Raw genomic sequence first — 22,227 nt, 5'->3', positions numbered from 1 at the left:
TCAGCGGAAGCAACAATATCTGAGTATAGATATAAGTTAATCAAGGATGCCTTAAGAAGGCAAACACAAAAGCAACAACGATCGAAGAGGCAAGGCCTCCTGCCTGAGACCTCCTAACTACTCCTGGTCGTCGGCGGTTTCCATGTAGTGGCATCCGTCGGCGGTGGCATCTGGCTTCAAGGATCCACCATCTGGTTGCATCAACCGTAAAGAAGGAAGAAAGGGGAAAAGGGGTAGCAAAGCAACCGTGAGTACTCATCCAAAGTACTCGCAAGCATCAGATCTATGCTAAGTATGCATTGGTATCAAATGGAAGGGTTGTATCTGTGGACTGAACTGCAGAAAGCCAGAATAGGGGGGAAGGCCTAGCTTATCGAAGACTAGCATCTTTAAGCAGCTCCAAGCATCTTGCAGCATGTAGAAGAGTAAAGAATAGCAGTTTATATTTAACAAACATGTTGTAGCATTAACGTCCAGAGATCCTTCCTCGACTCCCTGCGAGAAAGCAATCCCAGAGCCACATATCCATCACATATCAAGTATCCATTTCTAGTTGTATAAGATCAGGATACAAGTCTGAACGTCCATTACCGTGGACACGGTATTCGAATATATATCTTCCCTGCAGGAGTGCACCACGTTTTCCAACATGCTTGATCACTCTGGCCGGACACATTTTTCTGGGTCAATGCCCGGCCTCGGAAGATCAACACGTCGTAGCCCTACCTAGGCTCAGTAGAGAGGTCCCCGCCGGTCTACATCCTAAGCACTCCGGGGTCTGGGCCCATCGCCCATTGCACTCCGGATCGTTACGTGCAGGGCGGACCTAGGCACCACCTCTGGGGTGCCGGCCCAGCCGTGCCGCAATGCTGATCTGGACGTATGATAAAGCTTCGGCTGATACTGCGACGTCGAGACCCATAACTATTCTCGCGTGGTGGTTAGTGCGTAAAGGCCAAAGGCCAACTCAGAACAAATACCCAAACCTGTTAGTGCATTATTAAAAGAAGTGACGGCTGTCCGGACAAGTCCGGAGCTATCACCCCGTCCTGGGTGATACCGCTAAACAACCAGCCGCCATCGTAACAACTCCTCGGGTGCTCTCCGGGCCCGCCCGACTTTCACAAATGTCTCAAGTAAAGTCAAGGTAACCGTGTGTCCAAAACATCAAGGAAGAAAACCCGAGGAATCACCCCCGGTGGATTCCACTCAATGTAATCATCAAGGTGAACGTAAGAGGGACCACCCTCGAGGTTCACACTTGAGGTGTTGCACGACAGAGCCGTATCGGGAATGGTGAAAGAGGAACCACCCTCGATGACCACACTGAATAGCTACACTACAGAATTATCATCAGGAGTGCGTTATGAGGGATCACCCTCGGCACTCGATAGTAGCTCTGCAGAGTCGAGCAACTAAAGGGGCGTGATGTGATGTGAGGTGTCAGGCTCTGGTCGTCGATCACATTGCTCGAGTCGTCGATGATGAAGCAGGGGCAACAAGGACAAGGAGGGGGTCACTGATGGATCACTAACCAACCTATACTAAGCAGTTTAGGATAAGCAGGTAGGTAACAATAAGCAGGTTACAAAAGCAAGCTATGCATCAGAATAGGAGCAATCAAATACAGTAGCAAAATCTAATGCAAGCATGAGAGAATGGAATGGGCGATATCGGGATGATCAGAGGGGGGGGGGGCTTGACTGGTTGCTCAGACAAGAAGAAGGGGTCGTCGTCGACGTAGTCGATCACAGGGGCATCAACAGCGGTCTCGGGGTCTACCGGAGAGAAGAGGGGGAAGAAACAGTAAATATAATGCAAACAGATGCAACACAGATGCATGACGGCGGTAACACGCAGGGCTAGGGGTGTTCTACCGCGGTGCTACACGATACATGTGAAGGGGGAAAACATCCGGGAATGTCTTCCCGAAGTTTGGCATTTTCGGACAGATGAAACAGAGGGGGACGGTTGCATGTTCACTATGCTAGGGACGTGTGGCAGACGAACGGATCACGTATTCGAATACGTCTCGTCGTTCTGAGCAACTTACATGTACAAAGTATTTTCATCTGAGTTACGAATTATTTTCTATTAATTTCTAAAGCTTAAACAATATTCTGAAATTATTATTAAATCCAAAATGGGGTTATTGCATCAGCATGACGTCATCATCAAAGTCAACCCTGACGTGTGGGGCCGTTCTGTCATAGGCTCAACTAATTAACATAGCTAATTTAACTAATTTAGTTAATTAGGCTAAACTAGACAGAGTTAATTAAGTCAATTAATTACCTAATTAATTAATTAATTAACAATTTGATTATTCTTATTTTTAAATTACATTTTTTGTTTTTTTATTTCTAACAAGACAGGGGCGTGGGCCCCATCTGTCATCCGCCCAGGGGGACATAGCGGTGCTGGGCGTCGGATGCGGGCACTTGGGCGCCAGCCCGCTTGGGCACACGCGCAGGGGCGCGACAGCGGCCACATCAGAGGCTGGTGGCGCTGGCCGGCGGCCAGGGCTAGCTAGGACGGCCGTTGGCGCGGGGCAAACGACGGACGGGCGCAACCGGTGATGAGCGCGCGCGCGACGCGGTGCGTGGGGCGGAGCGGCAGGCGGCGGTGCAGCGTGAGAGGGCGCGGGCGACGCGGGGATGCACGGGAGCGCGGGCCGGGCGACGGGGAGCGTGAGCGCACGAGGGGAGGGCGCGGGAAACCGCGGCGAGCGGCGACAGCCAGGTCCGCGGGTGCGCACGGCGGTGATAGGAGGAAGGGGGACACGGGAGGGGTTCTCACCCCCGTTGTAGATGAATAGGGGGCCGGCGAGGCTTGACGGAGCCGACGAGGGAGAGATGAGGAGGCGAGGCGATGCGGAGCGGCTCCGGCGAGCAGCGTCCGTCGGCGAGGTGGCAATGCGCCGGCTCGGGGTCGGGGAGGCGACGGGTGTCGGCGGTCAGCGACGGCGGCGTCGGGGCGTCGGAGACGGTGCGGTGTCGGGGCGAGAGGCGGGGTCGGGGCGTGGCCCGATCTAGATCCCGAATCGAGGGGAGGAGAGGAGCGTCGGTGCGTGGGGAAGTGGGGGGGGGGGGGGGTGATCTGGTGGTTAGGGTTCGGGGGTGTGGCCTAATAGGCCAGGGGTAGCGGGGGTGGGCCGCGTGGGTGGCCAGTTGGGCCGGCCCAGGTGGGCTTGGCCCAGGGAAGGGGTTTTCTTTTGTTTTAATTGTTTTGTTGTTTTTCTTTTTACAGTTTTAGTTTTCTTTTATTTTTGAATAGCAAATAGCTTTATAAAATATAGGAAGAGCACCTAAATTGGTTTTACTAATTATACCAGTGCCACATTTAGTTTAGTATTTTTATAATTTAAATAGTATTTAATAATTAGTTTTAGCCACTGTTATATTCACAAAAGGGGATTTAAATACCTTACAAAAGTGTTGGGTGACCACTATAATTAGTTATGGAATATTCGCCACACTTTGAACATTTTATTTTGCATGTTTGAGAAATTTGAATTTTGGGCTTTAATTTGAATTTGAGTTTGATCTAAGACTTGGATCAAGCGAGGATTATCAACAGTAATGTGATGACATGGCACCATTAACGGGGATTACTGTAGCTTAATTATCCGGACGTCACATGGGTGCCCTCTAACTTTCCCTTTGGACTGTTCAATGCAATCTGCAAAAGTAGAGCTGGTTGGCTGGCTAATCAGCTTAGCTGTTGATTTGATCAGGGGATAGCATATGAAGTGAGTAAACGGAAAGAACGTGAGCGTCCAAGCAGGAACTGCAAATGCTCTATTTTAGTCAAAGCATGGGAATGTGCACAAGGGAAAGGTCAGCTCTTGCAATATCATTTTCATGATACAGTGATCAAGTTTCTAAACAATCCTTGCAGACATGCCTTCCAATAGTATTTTATTCCATGGTCCATATTTGTATGTCATTTCCATGATACAATGATTTACTTTTTAGTTGTATATGCCTCCAAATTTTCTTTACATGTAACCATTGTAGAGGATAGTATAATGTGATATTCTGATGGTTTATCTAGCAGTATGTGATTTCTCGACATTTTCCTAGCAATTTCACTTTAGTTTTATTCTTTGCTTTTAGGTATTTGTGTGATTGATCAGAACTACATACATAACAATGCAAGGACACAATATAATTTCGCATTTTCAAGGCTAGCACATGGAGCGGCAAAAGGGAGGAGGAGCTACCACGGAGGCTAGGTAACTCGAGGATGTTCTAGAATTAGTGTAGAATAAGCCTGACTCTACAAGAAAATACATCGGATAATTAGGAAACAAGGCACTGACAAAAAACAAGAAAATACAGGGACCAAATACTTGAGGGGCTGCAACTCTGCAAGACCGAAATTAACGAAGAGCTAAGCCTTTTATTTTTGAGATAAACAAACAACTAAGTCAGTTGAGGAGTGATCTCCAGCAGCTCCCAGGTCACTAGAGGAGTCAAAGATTGTCCGCTGAAAGACGGACAAGCGATCATGTTTTATCATTGTTTGAAAGGAGTAGTGAACGCTGATGTACGTATATTTTTCGTTCAATGTAATGGATGTGCAAATTTATATATACTTTACTGGCATTATTTAGTGGATTTTATCATATTTAATATATTGGATTTTATACTGTGTTCTAATGGTGCTTCAGATATATTTTTACAAAAGAAATAAGAAAGTACCAGGAAAAAATTAGCAAACAATATGCATGTCTAGCATAGTAACCGGGGTGTAGCATATCTGCATGTGTTGTGTATGTGGTGCAGTTTGGTCATGTAGAGAGAAAGGAAGACATGAGGAAAAGTACTGTCTTTCTTGCAAGATGCAAATGGACGAGGAGAATGAAAGCACGTTTGCTATTCAGTAGTTGCTTGAAATCAATTGTAGCGCAAGTCAATTTCTAGAGATAAATAGATGCGGGGTAGAGTACCGAGCTTGAGACGGGAAGGCCACGGTTGGCCCCGACACATCCTGATGAGGGATCATCAAGAACGAGGTTGAGCAAGCGATGAAGTGGCTGACCACAACGTCACAAGTGGAGACGAGGTGGAGGCCTGATTGTTTCGGGTGTCGGGTGGGTTGTCGGCGTCGGAGAAGTGTGTGTGTGTGTGTGTCTGAGTGTTGGCGGGGGGGGGGGGGGGGTGTAGATGGATGTGCTCTGGTGTGGCATCAAAAAGACGGAGTTGTCGGCTAGGGCGGGGCGGCACATGTGGTTTGGGTGGGTTTGAGGAGGGTTCATGTGAGCAAGGAAGAAAGAAAGAAAGTAAGTAAGAAAGAAGAAGATCGCTCCAAAATCAAGTGACGATTTAGAAATTATCATGTAACTTCATCTGTGAAATTATCATGCTGGTACCGTGTTTGGTGGTTGCTACGACCCGTGAACACGAGAGGCCTGATGGTGACCACAACTGCGCAATGTTGCGAATGGTGATGCCGATGCTGGAACCAACAAACGATTTTGCTAGAACTGGCTACTACCTGAGCCAGGTTGTGGAATGTTGGAACCATCGCCGATGAAATTGCCAGCATAGACATTTTCTGGATGCTCGAACTGGCAAAGGATTTTGCTGCATCCATGCCGCGACCGCGGGTGAAGGAGTTGCCACCACTACCGACGGTGTTGCGACAATGGAACGGAGCTACAATCATCATCGACAATTCTATGGTGGCAAGGGGAGGGAGCGTTTTCTCATGCGCGTGCTGCAACAACTTCATCGACATTTTTCATATCTGAAATGGCCAACATGACGTAATCGGAAGGGAGGAAGAGGGAAGAGTTGTGGCAGCGATGAGGGTGGCAAGGTGCGACCTACGACGAGGTCGGTGGCCGGTGAGGGTGGCTCATGAGGGGTCACGACCCACACTGAACGCGTGCATGAGAGGAACATTGTTGACGCCGTGTGGGTGACGTCTCGCGATGGGAGGAGAGGGTGAAAAAGGATGGATCGCAACCGTTTGGATGTGCTCGATCTAACGGCTGGTATGCATGCTTGAACAATAGTACTCCCTCCATTTCTAAATATAAGTCCTTTTTAGAGATTTCAATAAAAACTACATACGGATGTATATAGACATATTTTAGAGCGTAGATTCACTCATTTTGCTCCGTGTGTAGCCCATTATTGGAATATTTAAAAAGACTTATATTTAGGAATACAGAGGGAGTACTTATGTTACACGGGGAGTAATGTAGGATGAAGTGAAACATGAAGGACATGGCATCGTGGCAGAGCTAGCCGAGAGATGTGAGAGGCGATGTTGAGTCCGGCGGCGGAATAAATGGCCAAATGGGTTTCCTTAGTGCTAGCGAGCCTAATGGATTCCGTGGAGCAATGCAATGCTGCAGTAACAACGTATTGGGTTCCATTTTCTGATGGAGAAGAACTGAACGGCGTGTATACGATTTGTTTGTTCATTCATTTGATCCTTCCTTATTCCACTCAACTTAGATTCATTTACTTTTGCACTTACCCATAGTCTGATGGATCGAGAAATTTAGTGACATTAATCGCAATGAGGAATATCATATATCCGTAAATCGTATATTTTTTTCCAGTAAAACATGATCATGATGAACCAGAATGATTTTTAAAATACCCATGGCAACGCACGAACATTCTACTAGTAATTAATAAAGGTCCGGGTGTTTCCTCTCAAAAGAAAAGTAGCAGCGTGCATGGGAGCCGGGACGTTGCTAATAGAATTGATGTAGCTCTTTCAAAATTCAGAAAAAATGAAAGAGTGAGGACGCTGTATGAAAACCAAAATTCAAAGAGTTGGTGTGTTTGCACTATTCAATTACTTTCATCAAAAACACCTAAATGTACATTTAAAATTTGGAACATAAAAACCCATAGTTATGTTTGAAATCCTGAAATGCTACTAGCATCGCGCGCCTATATGGTATGCGCGCTGCTAGTATACAGCCTAGCAGCGTCTGTGTTTACTCAAACGCTGCTAGTATCTGTCGCGGCCGTAGCGATATCCATAGTCCGAGATGTTGCCGTAGCCTCCGCCGCCACCGTAGCGATAGCCGGAGCCGATGCCGTAACCTCCTCCGCCGCTCATGCCGTAGTCATAGCCTAAGAGGTAGTAGTAGTAACCTAGGCCGCCGTAGTCATAGCCCGAGATGCCGCGGTAGTAACCTCCACGTCTGCCGCCGTAGTCATAGTCTTCGAGGCCGCCGTCATAACCTCCGCCTCCGCCGTAGCCGTTGCCATCATAGCCAGAGCTGGTGCCGTAACCTCCGCTGCGGTAGCCGTAGCCAAAGCTTTTACCATCATATGTACTGTACGACGAGGCAGAGAGTCCCGCTATGTAGGCTGAGTGGCGAGCATTGTAGCCGTGCGGTGACGGCGCCGGTGCCGGTGCGGGGATGGCCTCGTCGCGTGTAGCTTTGCGGTGGTCTTGGATGGACTTTTGGCAGTCGAGCAGTTCCCTCTGGCAGTCGAGCAGTTTACTTTCGATGGTCTTGAGGTTGTCGAGCAGTCCCCTCAGCCTCAGGTCGGACGCCCCATCCTCATGCCGCTCAGACTCGTCGTCGACTTGATCGAGGTCTTGGTCCGACTTGTAGTCTTTCTCGAGGCGGCCTCCGTTGGAGTAGTCAGAGCAGTCGTCTTCGTCTTCCACGGCGTCGGCGTCATCCACTGCGCCATCACCGACGGCGTCCGCGGAAGCCACCACCTCCGTCGCAGCATCGTCACGCGCCCCATCCATCCTGATCCGGGAATCCTTTTTCCTTGTGAGGTAGTCGAGATCGGCAAGTAGCTTCAAGTCGAATGCGCAATGCTCCGACTCGTCGATGCTATCGGAGGCACAGACGACAGCCGGCGCCGGCGCCGGCGAAGCCTTCGTCTCTTGGTCACCGTCGATGTACACCCAGTCGTCGTCGTCGCCGCCGGCGGCCATGGTGCAGGCGCTCGTCTTCAGATCGATCTGATGGCTCATGGTTCCGCTCAGTTTCGTCTTGTGTTTGCTTTGGTGGTTGTTGGCGTACGTCGTGCGGGGATATATATATTTGTAGCGCGCGGCTCGATCGATATCTGAGTCGAGGTAGGAGACGTATCCGACGCGGCCCCCGATCGATTAGCAACGAACCCTACCAGATCAGATCAGAGTGGAAGGCGGAGAAAGCCTACGTCGTCGATCGGGACAACTCCTGCTCGATCTTTACACGTACGTGTTCTGAGTCGTACACACGAACACCTGGAACACGTAATCGTACGAGGGCCGATCTTCTTTAGTGCCAGCGACCTGGGTGGGCCTCGCCCACCAATGAGACGAGGACTGATGGGCCTCTCCAATAGGTGTCCGGGGGAGCGTTTTTTAGGGAAGATTTTTGATCGGTTTTCCGTGTGGTTTTTTCCATGTTTGTTTCTGTGGTAGTTAATCATGACCAGTTTTTTCACATGTTTTTTACGGGATTTCACATGGTTATTTATTCCTGTTTGTTTCTGTGATTGTTTTGAACTTTTTTTTGCGTGTTTTTCATGCTTGTTTCGAGTGGTTCTGTATTTCTCTCATCGGGTTTCCCCATTTTCGTGTTTCATCGGTTTTATTTTTTTATTCTTTTAATCAACATGTGCGTACTTTCTTCAATACACATTCTACATTTTTCGTATACATGTTTTTTGATACACGCTGATCATTTTTTGAATAATTGATGTACATTTTTTAAAATACATGTTCAAATGTTTTTTAATACATGTTAAACATTTTTCAAATGCACATTGAATTTTTTCTGTGCCATCAAACATTTTTTAGAATACGCGAATGTTTTTCTACATTGCATAAATTTTAAAAATTCCGTGAAGATATCTTTTGAAACGTGTGCACATATTTATAATTTTATCAATGGTACGTAGTATTTTATTAATATGTCATGTTTTTTTGGAAACTTCTGAACATTTTTAACGTACATTTCGTTTACAGCCAATAACATTTTAAAAAGTTTCATGAACTTTTTTTTAAGTACTGCATAAACAGTTTCTAAAAACTGCATAAGAATTTTAAATATAAATATTTTTATTTTAGAATATTTGGGAATATGAATAAAATTATGAATGAAAAAAAAAATCAAAGATAACGAGCGATCAAATGGAAACGAACAAAGTAGCATCCCACACAGCTCTTGGTCCAGCCCATTTAGGGAGCGCTGCACGCGCCATTGCGCTTGTGGTGGCTATAAGGGATACATAGCTGCACCCTGTAGCGTGTGTACATACTGTTCATCTTCCACCTCCAGATTCCTTTCCTCAACCATGAATTCCTCTATGATTCCTGTTTGTAACCTCGACCAATGATTGATTCATGTAATAGAAGTAGTGGGGTGCTATCATTTGGTATTCAAAGTCTTAGATCCTCCAAATTTCCTCAAAATCCACACTAATTTTTTCTCCCACAATCACCATGACTTTGATGCAAGCCATGATTGAAAAGTGCCCGAGGATGAAGGCGCTGCATGACATCTTTATGGCAAGCACGAGCGATTCTGAATGGAAATGGGCTGTGTATATCGCCCTGCCCCCGACCTCACCGGCCATGACAACCCCAAGGGCGGCCCTGTAGTAGTGACGTCGGCTTCGTCAACGACGCACTCGACTGCGACTATGCGTCTTCTAAATAGTGTGTGCCCCACCAACGAATCCCACGAGCCAAAGGTTGAGACCTCCTCTCCTACGTTAGTGTCAGCCACCTCATAGGATTTTGCTAATAGCAACGTCTAGCAAAAATGACACCCGTTGCAAACTTGGCAAAACACAAGCAGTGTTTAGCTAAAAAAACATGCTACTGTTGTCATATCATTAGCAGCGTTCCAAAAAATTACACGTTGCTGCTAAGATACACAAAGGGTGCTCTTATGCCAAGAACTACCAGCAGCGATTCAATACAAAGGCTCGCCACTAGTATCTATGAACTAGGAGCGTGGAATGGTCACCACTAAGGGTGGGTTTGGTTCCGGTTTGCAACAGTAGTTGCATTGCATGTCCATCTCCAGCCAGCCTCATTCTTAAAATGCAGCCTCATATGCAGCAGATGCAACTTGTTTGGTTGCCTGCATCGCATGAAGGGGCACTTACCCCCTGCTGTTTGGTTGCCGTATTTGTGCTTAGGGTGTGAGTAGATGCAAACTTCAGCTGTTTGGTTACAAACAACGTTTGTGTTCTCCTCACCCCAATCAAATGTGGTGGCCTTACCACCACATGATCAGCATAACAGTAAGCACATATGAGATCAAACAAAGCAAGCAACCAAATGAAATCAAACAAAGCAAGCAAGGAAATGACAGCAAACTACTTACTACATAGCATAAGTCTAGATTAACAGCAGGGGCATCCTCCTTCCCCGCTCCACGCCAGGCTGCTGCTCCTGGCCAAAATATGAACAAGTTCTCAGCACAAGTACCCCATAAGTCTAGCCACGCACCATAAAAGTTTAACACTAACACCTTACTTAACTTAATTACATAACATGCTCAATGTCACCAACGCAGTTGTGCCTGCTGCAACGAAACCTGCACATGACCGATGAGTCGTGGTTGTAGATCTGAACCTTCAGTCCGAGTCCTGAGATGCGCACAATGACGAGGTCACCGGGGACGATCCGGTTGTCGGTGTCAAAACCGGCGGATCTCGGCTAGGGGGTCCCGAACTGTGCGTCTAAGGCGGATGGTAACAGGAGGCGGGGGACACAATGTTTACCCAGGTTCGGGCCCTCTCGATGGAGGTAATACCCTACTTCCTGCTTGATTGATCTTGATGATATGAGTATTACAAGAGTTGATCTACCACGGGATCGTAGAGGCTAAACCCTAGAAGCTAGCCTATGATTATGATTGTTGTATATCTATCGACTAGCCTGGCCTCTGTTTATATAATGCACCAGAGGCCTAGGATAACAAGAGTCCTCGCCGAATACGCCGATGGGGAGGAGTCCTTGTCTTGATCACCAAGTCTTGTGGAATCTTCCTTGTATGCCGCAGCTATCCGAACTGGCCCATGAGTATACGGCCATGGGGGTCCTCGGCCCAATCTAACAGATCGGGAGATGACGTGGTGAGTACCCCCTAGTCCAGGACACCGTCAGTAGCCCCCTGAACCGGTCTTCAAGTTAGGGACGCTCCTCGATTCTTCCGAACTGTTCTTCATCTTCGGTCGTCGGTCTTGAAAACTGGTTCAACAAATTTTCCCATCATCTGTCTCGAGGATTCCTGAGCTAAATCTGACGAGCTTATATGTCGGGTATCCGAGGAGCCCTTTAAGTCTTCGGCCTTTATCAATGCCTTGTCATTTTTATGCCACGCCTCGGGTTTGAAGTTGTTCCCGTGCGGCGGTGTCCTCTTGCATCCGAGCCCCAACACCGGACTGCATTCGAGGTATCCTTTGCAGCCAAGCACCAATGCCGGACTGTGTCCAAGCTCCAACGTCGGACTGTATCCGAGCTCCAACGCCGGACTATATCCGAGGTGTCATAGATCACCTTGGTTCAAAAAAGTTGAAGGAGTTTAGCCGAGCTTAATGCCGGAAATGCCCTCTATGGAGCCAGCCACTGGCGCCCGAGCTTTATGCCGGACTGCTTTCGAGGTGGTGCACCACCCGACAGCGGGCTGATTTTTTACGAATTTTATTTCCGATGCGCGTAAATTTATTAGCTGTCAACATGTATAACTAGTAGCCCTCAAGGTGTGTGTCGGTCTAAAACCCGAGATGCACCTGAAGGAAAACATGAAACCGCTGATCCTAGTAGCTCCTGAGACTCAGGTCGATGCGCGAAATCGGCCTGAGGATCAACTCCTAGCTCGGTAGCACACGTAGGAATAAAAATGCAGTGTAATATATTAGAGATAATAGTGATCGGCGAACGGGCCCTTGAGAGAGGGTCTTGAAAAGTTGCCATAATATATTTATCTTGACGCCGTATAGGTCCAAATGGTACCTATTAACCGAAGAAACGTTTGCCCATAGTTCGGTCAAGCCGAACACTTGGCAGTTGGAATTTTCTACATTGAATAGGCAATGCAGTAGCCCCCGAGACACTGGTCGGGTGGCAACACCAGATCAGGGGATCGATGTGCCCCTTTAATATTTGTAAATAATGAGCGCAAAGCCCAGTAGCCCCCGAGCCTTAATGTGGGAACGGGTGGCCGAATTAAGGATCGATATCCAGAGTAAAATCACAGATTATGTGTAACGATTCTATGTATCCAAGTACTTTACATCATTATTTTGACTCCATTGCGACCGTTTATCAGTTGAAGTGGCCCATCGTCGGCTTCTACCCCTTTGTAGATACTACGCAGGGTGTTTTCGCAATAACAAGAGAACCCTTAGCCGACGTCTCGGTGCCCGAAGGCGGTTGTGTTAGCGGAAACGAGACAATCAGATATGCTGGCTTTATAACTTTCGCTTAGTCATAGGAGCTTTAAACTGGGGAAGCTAGCTATGAGCCCCCGGTTAGTGTTCGGCGACATCCAAGGTCAAGGCGTAAACACTTTGGCCAATGTTATGAACGGCCCATCATTTAACATAGTCATCGGATCGCTGACCAGTTTACGCTTATTGTGACAGTCAGTTTTCGGCTTTCTCGACTTAGGTGCTTAACCATGCGAGCTGGAAGCACAATCGCAGTGGTTCTCCTTTTGCACACCTAGCCGAACAAAGCGGAACGTAGGCGGCAAGCACAGGAGCCGGGCAACCCAACTATTGACCGAAGACACAATTGGAAACCAATGCGTATATAGCAATATCCGAGAATGTTTTTGCCGAATCCCTAAAGGTGTCCGGCGCCGCACTACGAGACTAATGTTGGAAACACACAAATAGTTTAAAAGTGCCATAGGCTTGGAAAACCGAAACCTTCAGTAAAAACTGGACGCCCGAACTAGATCAAGTGTTCGGTGCCAAATCGAAAATTGGTCTTAGAAAAAAGGTGCTTCTGTCGTGCTTTATCATGACACATCTTATCTCAAGACCTCAAGCGGGTCAGCCTACGGCTTCAACCTCCTATCCCGAAGTCGGAGTACTTCTCGTTAGGCCAGCTTAGCAAACTAAACTCTAGCGGCTTTGAGAGAGAAATTAGGCTCTCCGGCTAGTGACCACACACTCGTGTCGAAAAAAGGAGTGATAAATAATAATAATAAAAAACTTTGCAACGACTAAGAAGAAGAACACTTATTATAAAACGGCTCATATAAATTTAAGAGCCCCCAAGTGACTTGGGTAAAAAAAAATTATGCATAATGATTGTATGTACCAAAGTACTTATATCATATCTGTGTTCACCCGAACTGTATACGCGTCTTAACCGACCGTCGGCTTCTCCCTCTTCGGTCAAGGGCCGAAAAGTGTTATGTACTCCATCTGTCGAGAATATCGACGGTCTTTCCGATAACCAGGCAATGAGGCCATAAGGCTGCAACAGACAAAGCGCGCTCAGGTAACTTATGCTATATTACTGACGAAGTGTAAGAAGCATCTTCGAAGAAAATAGTACCCCCACTGATACCTTTCTTCGGTGCTCATTGTTACTATGAGACTTGTGCGATAGATTTTTTGTACTCATGAGTTCCGTTGTGTGCCGACCATAATTGAAAACAATAAGACCGCTAGCTTTCGGCTTCACCCAGTCTGAGGTCCGGCTCGGATGACCCGATCGTGACAATCGCAGAGGTGCTCCCTTTACTCCCTAGCTGAACAATCGGGAACGTAGGGGTAAACACAGGAGCGAGGCAACCCAGCTTGCAAATCGCTTAAGTCAATATGGTGCATATTGTGGCGTAATACACGAACAAGGAACAAAGCCGTACAAGTATAATCATATGCAAGAGGAAGAGCTTCATAAAGGAAGCCCCCAAGTAAATGGGGTATTTGAATTTGTGTGTCACAAACAAAGTTTTGACAAGGAGATTTTTTACAAGCAACTTTTTTCTAAAAAAGTATAATGCTTGGTCGAACCGAACACAAGTTAAAAATTTAAAACTTTGAGCATGAAAGCGACTTAGCTGGTTAATGTGTTCGGCATTGATGACGCGGTCCGAGCTTGATGCAGGACAATGTTCCATCCCCCAAGCCGGTCCCGAGGTGGCGGAGCGGAGAGCTCGGCACCCCGAAGTGGTGACATAGCACGGTCAATGCAGGCCAGCAGAGTGATGCCGAAGTCCCCGGCATGGGGTAATGAAGTGTTGATGAAGCCCCCCGTCCAGCCAAGGTGACGTGGTATGTCAGTACGCTGAGTTGACGATACTGCCCAACCCGGATGATTTTCCTGTGCACAAAAATAGTGCAAACCGGAGATAATAAAAAAATCGTTGCATAATAAATAATTTATGCAAAGTGAGTAATAAAAGAAATATGGACTGGCGCCGAAGTCAACGTCGATGCAGGGCGTCTGCGTGATGCCGTAAAGGCGTGGCAAAGCCTGAATTCACAGGTCGGTCCGAGTTCCGGATGCGGCGTTCGCCGGACTATGTACGAAAACTGACCGAACCACCATGCGACCGTCGTTAATGCGGCCACCATTTGATAGACTTGCGTACATATGATGGACAAACCAGTATAATAATTCCTTGGGAAAAATGAACCCAAACAAGCAAAAAATACTAGGATTAATAGCACCTGGTTTATTTGTTGTAGCAATCCGAAGAAAGGTGATTCCCAAAATTGGGACTCGATCCGCACACCCATTGCCTGATGGGCGATAAAGCGACGGCATGAGGATGCTGGCAAAGGTTGGCTCGCCGAGGCAAAGCCCTCGGTCAAGCTAACATGACGGAGCTGGTCGGCTAGTGACGCCGAAGTCTCCGGAGTAGGTTGATGAAGAGATGGCGAAGCCCCCGGTCCAGCCGAGATGTCGAAGCCTCGATGTCAGCCGGCGAGTCGAAGTAGGTTGGCGTGATGGACACCGTCTTGAAGGAGCAACAGTGCGGCCCTGCCGATGCAGGTCGTGACGTGGTCAATGCCGGCTTGATGAAGTGACAGTGCGGCGATGCCGGCGTACCCGCTCCGTGTAATCCATGGGGCGGTGATGTTGGTGATGATTTATCCTTCGCGATGCCGAACTCTTGTTCGGCTTGCCAAGATGATGATCCGAAGAAGTTGAGCTCGGCTCAATGAAGTGACAACGTGTCTAGCGCAGGTCGGCAGCCGTAGAGCAACGTTGTCGGGCTGGTTTGACACCAGCGCGATGGTGAAGATCATATTGGAAAAGACTTCAAAATTAGCGGGATGTGTTTGGAAACAAAACACAATACCCCATACAAAACTTCCTTCAAAAAGGATGTCCGAAATCCCGTTCATAAAAAAGATGAATTCGGGTCGGATTTGTTCTCGCGTAGAAAACAGATCCGAAAAGTGATGCACTAATCGGAAGGTTCCCGGAGTTTGGACGGTCGGATCAAGCTGAAATTTTGGGGGGTGGTAGGTATAGGAATTCTGCAGCCGATCAACGGTTGGATCTTTCAAAGGACTTCCGAGCTAGAAGCTGGACACCATGCCCTAAATTCGTCCAGATTCCCGTCCAGATTTGACAGGGCTCCGGTATATCGTGGATTGCCAGAGATTCCTCCATCGGAACTCGACGAAATTTTCCAGGGTTGTTGTAGACTCAATTCCGCACAATTTCACCGAAGCAATCGTTAAAACGACACTTGAGGAGGCAGTGGCGGCGGATACAAGTTCGCTGTCCGGAAAAACAGCACGGTCGCCCGAGGGCAATGTTGAGGTTGAGCCCCCGGGCTCCCTGGATGATTCCTCCATGATCTTGATAGAGATCGGAGTTGATGTTGATGAAGTCCCTCATCCGAACATTACGATCGAAGGTAGGGCGCAGCCCTCGGTCCAGCCAAGGTGACCAGTCGAGCCGGTGACGAAGAAGTCGACGTCGCAGTTGATCTGCAGTTAAGCCATTGATCCTTTTGCCGATCACACAGCGGAACTCTCAATGAAAGCACCAATGTCGGTGTCAAAACCGGCAGATGTCGGGTAGGGGGTCCCGAACTGTGCGTCTAAGGAAGATGGTAACAGGAGGCGGGGGACACAATGTTTACCCAGGTTCGGGCCCTCTCGATGGAGGTAATACCCTACTTCCTGCTTGATTGATCTTGATGATATGAGTATTACAAGAGTTGATCTACGACGAGATGGTAGAGGCTAAACCCTAGAAGCTAGCCTATGATTATAATTGTTGTATATCTATCGACTAGCCTGGCCTCGGTTTATATAATGCACCAGAGGCCTAGGATAACAAGAGTCCTAGCCGAATACGCCGGTGGGGAGGAGTCCTTGTCTTGATCACCAAATCTTATGGAATCTTTCTTGTATGCGGCAGCTGTCCGAACTGGCCCATGAGTATACGGCCATGGGGGTCCTCGGCCCAATCTAACAGATCGGGAGATGACATGGTGAGTACCCCCTAGTCCAGGACACCGTCACCGGTGGCGGCGACAGAAGTAGTTCCAGCCCCGGCCAAGCACCATGTGCCCCTCGAAGTTCTAGACCTGCACCCAGAACACGCACCGCTTATTTGCCAACAGACTGACCACGCGCGGGAGCCGCTTGATCACCAGCCAGGTGTTCATCACCTCCACGAACTTGCGAGGGACGACGAGCATGGCGAGGTCCTCGTTGTCCTTGATCTGCTGGTAGAAGCGCAGCGGCTCCCGGGCCCCCTTCTCGTGGCCCTGCCTCGGATATCGTCCCCTTGAACGAGGCAGGCTCATGAAGGCGATCCTGCCAGGCAGGTCCACCGTCCTGAGCCACCTGTTCATGGGGATGAAATCCTTGGCGCCCTCAGCTCCGGCCACCACCTGAGCTCCTCCGCCAGCTACATCCCAGTCAGTCTTCAATATCTTGTCAGGTAAGATGACAAGTATTAGTGCGCAAACTCTTTGCCAAATGTCATTTATCAAATGCCACCGACCAGTTGCACTAGCACTACAGCAAATGGCACTGATCAAAGACATTTTCCCAAGAGCAAATGCTACTGATTAGTGCACAAACTCTTTGCCAAATGCCCCTTATCAATGGCACTTGCTCTTGGGCAAATGCCACTGATCAGTGGTACTTTCCCATGAGCAAATACCACTGACCAGTGCCACTGATCAGGAGACTTGCCCAACAGCAAGTGCCACTGATCAGTGGTAGTTGCCCATGAGCAAATGCCACTGATCAGTGGCATGGAAACATCTAAAAATAGCAACAACAAGTACAACTGCCACTCATCAGTGCACTATCCTAAGCATGGAAACATCTAAAAAGAGCAACAGCAAGTGCCACTCATCAAAAGCACCCATGTGCAACCATGCACATTTGGCAGCATCCTAAAATGGTCCTACTACATGCACGTATAACAATCAACACAAACCCTAGCTTGAACATGTATAAAGCAACATGAACAACAACATGAACATGATCCTAGCTTGAACATGAAGATGTCATTTGCGTGAACACAGATCCTAGCAAGAACCTACCATGAACACTGATATTAGCAAAGCACACTACCATTGGGGATTCTAGCATGAACACATCTACTAGCATGAACACAGGCCCTAGGACACACTAGCAGTAGCAGAAGAAAATTATCCTAGGACACACGCTGTACGAAACAAGAACAGATCGGCCCGATTGGATTCGATTGGGATCGCATCCAATCGAATCTACTCCAGTCCTATCTAATCCTATTGAATCCACTAAGTTCTAGCACATGCCTAAGAAATAAACCCCTAATCTACATCTACGAGCAAGCATTGAGGGGGTTTGACTCACCGGAGCTTGCACAGTCGCAACAACCGAGGCCGGGGTGAAACCCCCGGCGGGAAGGAGAGAGGTGGCGGAGCAGAGGAGGAGCCCGCCTGGCGACGGCCTGCGGCATCGGCCCCGTGCTCATGGCCATGCCGGAGGTCGAGGAGGACGGTCCGCCGACAGGAGAAAACCCTTGGACGGGGGTAAAAAACCCCCCTGCCCAATGGTGTCCTAAGAAGCGGCGGCTCCGTGGACGGCGCCGGCGCCGAGCCCAGGACCACGAGGTTTGGAATCGGCGGCGGAGCAGGAACGGCCGGCACCGCATTGGCCGACGCTCGTGGTGGCCGGCAGCAGATGGGGGATGGCGCTCGCAGCGCCGACGCCTGGTCCCGACCCGAGTTCTGGAGCCCAGCCAGCCAACGCTCCTGGATGCTGGCGATGCGCTAGTCGACGGGGGGTCAGAGGACGGCGCGGTGGTGGGCGAGGCGGAGCCATCGAAGGAGAGGAGAGGGAGGGGCGGTGAGGGAGAGAGGGAGCGGTGGGAATAGTGCGACTTGGGCGGTGACAGGAGAGTGGGGGGGGGAGTTATGAGACGCCCCCTCCGTCTCCCGCGCTGCCCGAGGCGTGCAACTCCCTCGCACGCGTGGCCGCACCGAGCCAGGCTCGCGAGAAACTGTCGATTTGGCAGTTTTCGCCGCGCCAGGCTGCGGCCTGCTTTAAGGTCCGTGCGGGCCACAAAACGCCTCCAGCCCAGGCAACCAAACAGGCCGCACACATCCCGCGCGGGCCTGGTTGGGCCTCATGCGGGCAACCAAACATGCCACAATATCATTTGCATCCCACATTCACTGGTCTGTGTGTGTCGGTTCAAACTACTTGCGGCATGTACAAGTAGTGAGCGTCACCAGTGCAAGTACAGGTTAATGGCGTGTACATCATCCACATACTTCTGGCATGTTCTCAGACTTAAAAAACACACAAAAATGTGTTGCCGCCCGGACAGACGCCGGCGAGCCGTCGATGTCGTGACCCCAATGGAGGACCCCTCGCCGTGGCCGGGGGCGGGTGAGGCCTCTCCATTGGATTCATGAAGAGAGGCGACCGCCACGCTGCATTGGCCCGCCGTGAAAGCGCTTCGGTCAATGCGACAGAGCTTGTGCTCTACCGATCGATCACCACGAGAGAGCTCATGCTCCAGTGGATGCTATAGAAACAATGAGCCTGCTAGGACGATATGTCGTTTGGACGAAACTATGCCGCCGGTGCACAACATATAGAGAGAAAATAGTAGCCGCGTCCGCTCTCTACAATGTGCCGCAAACTACTACTAGCACATATGCCCGTGCGTTGCAACGGGAGAGATTTTTTTAGAAACAATGGGAAAGATAATTGATGTGTCCACCAAAAACGGTCTCCACATCAGTGGGGTGACAGAGCGAGGAGTTGTGGTCTTCTCGCTGATCTTGTTTGGCCCGCAAGATATTGATAGTGAAGGAAATATGCCCTAGAGGCAATAATAAAGTTGTTATTTTACATTTCCTTATTCATGATAAATTTTTATTATTCATGCTAGAATTGTATTAACCGGAAACCTTAATACATGTGTGAATACATAGACAAAACACTGAGTCCCTAGTGAGCCTCTACTTGACTATCTCGTTGATCAAAGATGGTTAAGGTTTCCTAACCATGGACAGAGTTGTCATTTGATAACGGGATCACATCATTAGGAGAATTATGTGATGGACAATACCCATCCGTTAGCTTAGCATGTTGATCGTTCAATTATATTGCTATTGCTTTCATGTATGTCAAATACATATTCATTTGACTATGAGATCATGCAACTCCCGGATACCGGAGGAATGCCTTGTGTGCTATCAAATGTCACAACGTAACTGGGTGATTATAAAGATGCTCTACAGGTATCTCCGAAGGTGTCTTATTGGGTTGGTGTGAATCGAGATTAGGATTTGTCACTCCAAGTATCGGAGAGGTATCTCTGGGCCCTCTCGGTAATGCACATCATAAGAAGCCTTGCAAGCAAAGTGACTAATGAGTTAGTTGCGGGATGATGTATTACGGAACGAGTAAAGAGACTTTCCAGTAACGAGATTGAACTAGGTATGAAGATACCGACGATCGAATCTCGGGCAAGTAACATACCGATGACAAAGGGAATAACGTATGTTGTCATAACGGTTCGACCGATAAAGATCTTCGTAGAATATGTAGGAGCCAATATGAGCATCCAGGTTCCGCTATTGGTTATTGACCAGAGAAGTGTCTCGGTCATGTCTACATAGTTCTCGAACCCGTAGGGTCCGCACGCTTAACGTTCGATGACGATTTGTTATTATATGAGTTATGTGATTTTGTGACCGAATGTTGTTCGGAGTCCCGGATGAGTTCACGGACATGACAAGGAGCCTCGAAATGGTCGAGAGGTGAATATTGATATATAGGATGATGGTATTCGGACACCGGATGTGTTCCGGGAAGCACCGGGTACTTATCGGGTCACCTGAAGGGGTACCGGGCACCCCGGCAAAAGATATGGGCCTTATGGGCCAAAAGATGGGAAACACACCAGCCACAAAGGGGCTGGTGCGCCCCCCATATGGGCTGGCCAAATTGGAGAAGGAAAGGGGAAGGAGGAAAGGAGAAAGGGAATAGGATTCCCCTTCCCCATCTTCCCTTCCTACTCCGAATAGGAATAGGAAAGGGGGGAGGCCGAATTGGGAGGTGCCCAAGTAGGACTCCTCCTACTTGGGGCGCCCCCTTGGCTGGCTCTCCTCCCCTCCAACCTATATATACATATATATATGAGGGGGGGGGCACCGCTAGAACACATACCAACATTTGTTAGCCGTGTGCGGCGCCCCCTTCCACAGTTTACGCCTTCGGTCATATTCACGTAGTGCTTAGGGTTCGAGGGACGTCATCGAGCTGAACGTGTGCAGAACTCGGAGGTGTCATACATTCGGTACTTGATCGGTCGGAACAAGACGAAGTTCGACTACATCAACCACGTTGGCAAACGCTTCCACTTTCGGTCTACGAGGGTACGAAGACACACTCTCCCCCTCTTGTTGCTACGCATCTCCTAGATAGATCTTGTGTCAGCGTAGGAATTTTTTTGAAATTGCATGCTACGTTCCCAATAGTGGCATCCGAGCCAGGTCTATGCGTAGATGATATGCACGAGTAGAACACAAAGAGTTGTGGGCGGTGATCGTCATACTACTTACCACCAATGTCTTATTTTGATTCGGCGGTATTGTTGGATGAAGTGGCCCGGACCAACCTTACATGACCACGTTCATGAGACCGGTTCCACCGACAGACATGCAACTAGTTTTGCATAAAGGTGGCTAGCGGGTGTTTGTTTCTCCAACTTTAGTTGAATCAAATTTGACTACGGCCGGTACTTGTTGAAGGTTAAAACAAAAAACTTGACGAAACACCGTTCTGGTTTTGATGCGTAGATAAGAACGGTTCTTGGTAGAATCCCGTAGCAGCCACGTAAAACTTGGAACAACAAAGTAGAGGACGTCTAACTTGTTTTTGCAGGGCATGTTGTGATGTGATATGGTCAAGACATGATGTGATATATGTTGTTGTATGAGATGATCATGTTTTGTAAAAGTTATCGGCAACTGGCAGGAGCCTTATGGTTGTCGCTTTATTGTATGAAATGCAAACGCCATGTAATTTCTTTACTTTATCACTATGCGTTAGCACTAGTTGTAGAAGCAATAGTTGGCGAGACGACCACGACGCTACAATGGAGATCAAGGTGTCAAGCCGGCGACAATGGAGATCATGACGGTGCTTTGGAGATGGAGATCAAAGGCACAAGATGATGATGGCCATATCATGTCACATACTTTGATTGCATGCACTACAAAAAAGACACATCCGTGACATTTTGGGCCGAACAATTTTTTTTCTATCATGCTTATGACACTTCTATGATGATAATTGTGACAAAACCCGGTATCATCGTAGATGTGGTGGGCTCCTACTTCTATGACAAAAAATCATGACAGAAAATGGGCTTTTCGTCCTGGGCAGGCCGGAGATGCAGCTGCATGACATTCTTTGGGCCGTCCATGACGGAAAAAACCGTGGTAGAAGCGAGGGCGAGGAAACTATTGGGGAGTTCCCGGTTACGGTGGGTGGTCGGGGGCTGAGCGATGCGCGTTTCTCTCGTACACGTACGCGCGTGGGTGCGAGGCGTTGGGCTCTAACTGAACCCGAACGAGGCGTTCTCCTACTGAACCCGAGCGATTGCACTGTAGGCTACGCGTTACTGAACCCGAGCGATCGATCGATCTTGCTGTTAATTGAACCCGATCGAGCGATTCCTTCGCTATTGCTGCTAACTGAAGCCGATCGGACCTGCTGCCTCTTGACGAACAGTGAGCGTTGTTGGGGGGGGGGTTGGATGAACAGTTCCCGGTGG

Source organism: Aegilops tauschii, chromosome 2 (assembly GCF_002575655.3).
Source record: "Aegilops tauschii subsp. strangulata cultivar AL8/78 chromosome 2, Aet v6.0, whole genome shotgun sequence".
NCBI lineage: Eukaryota > Viridiplantae > Streptophyta > Magnoliopsida > Poales > Poaceae > Aegilops > Aegilops tauschii.
Note: the sequence above shows the minus strand (reverse complement) of the source record.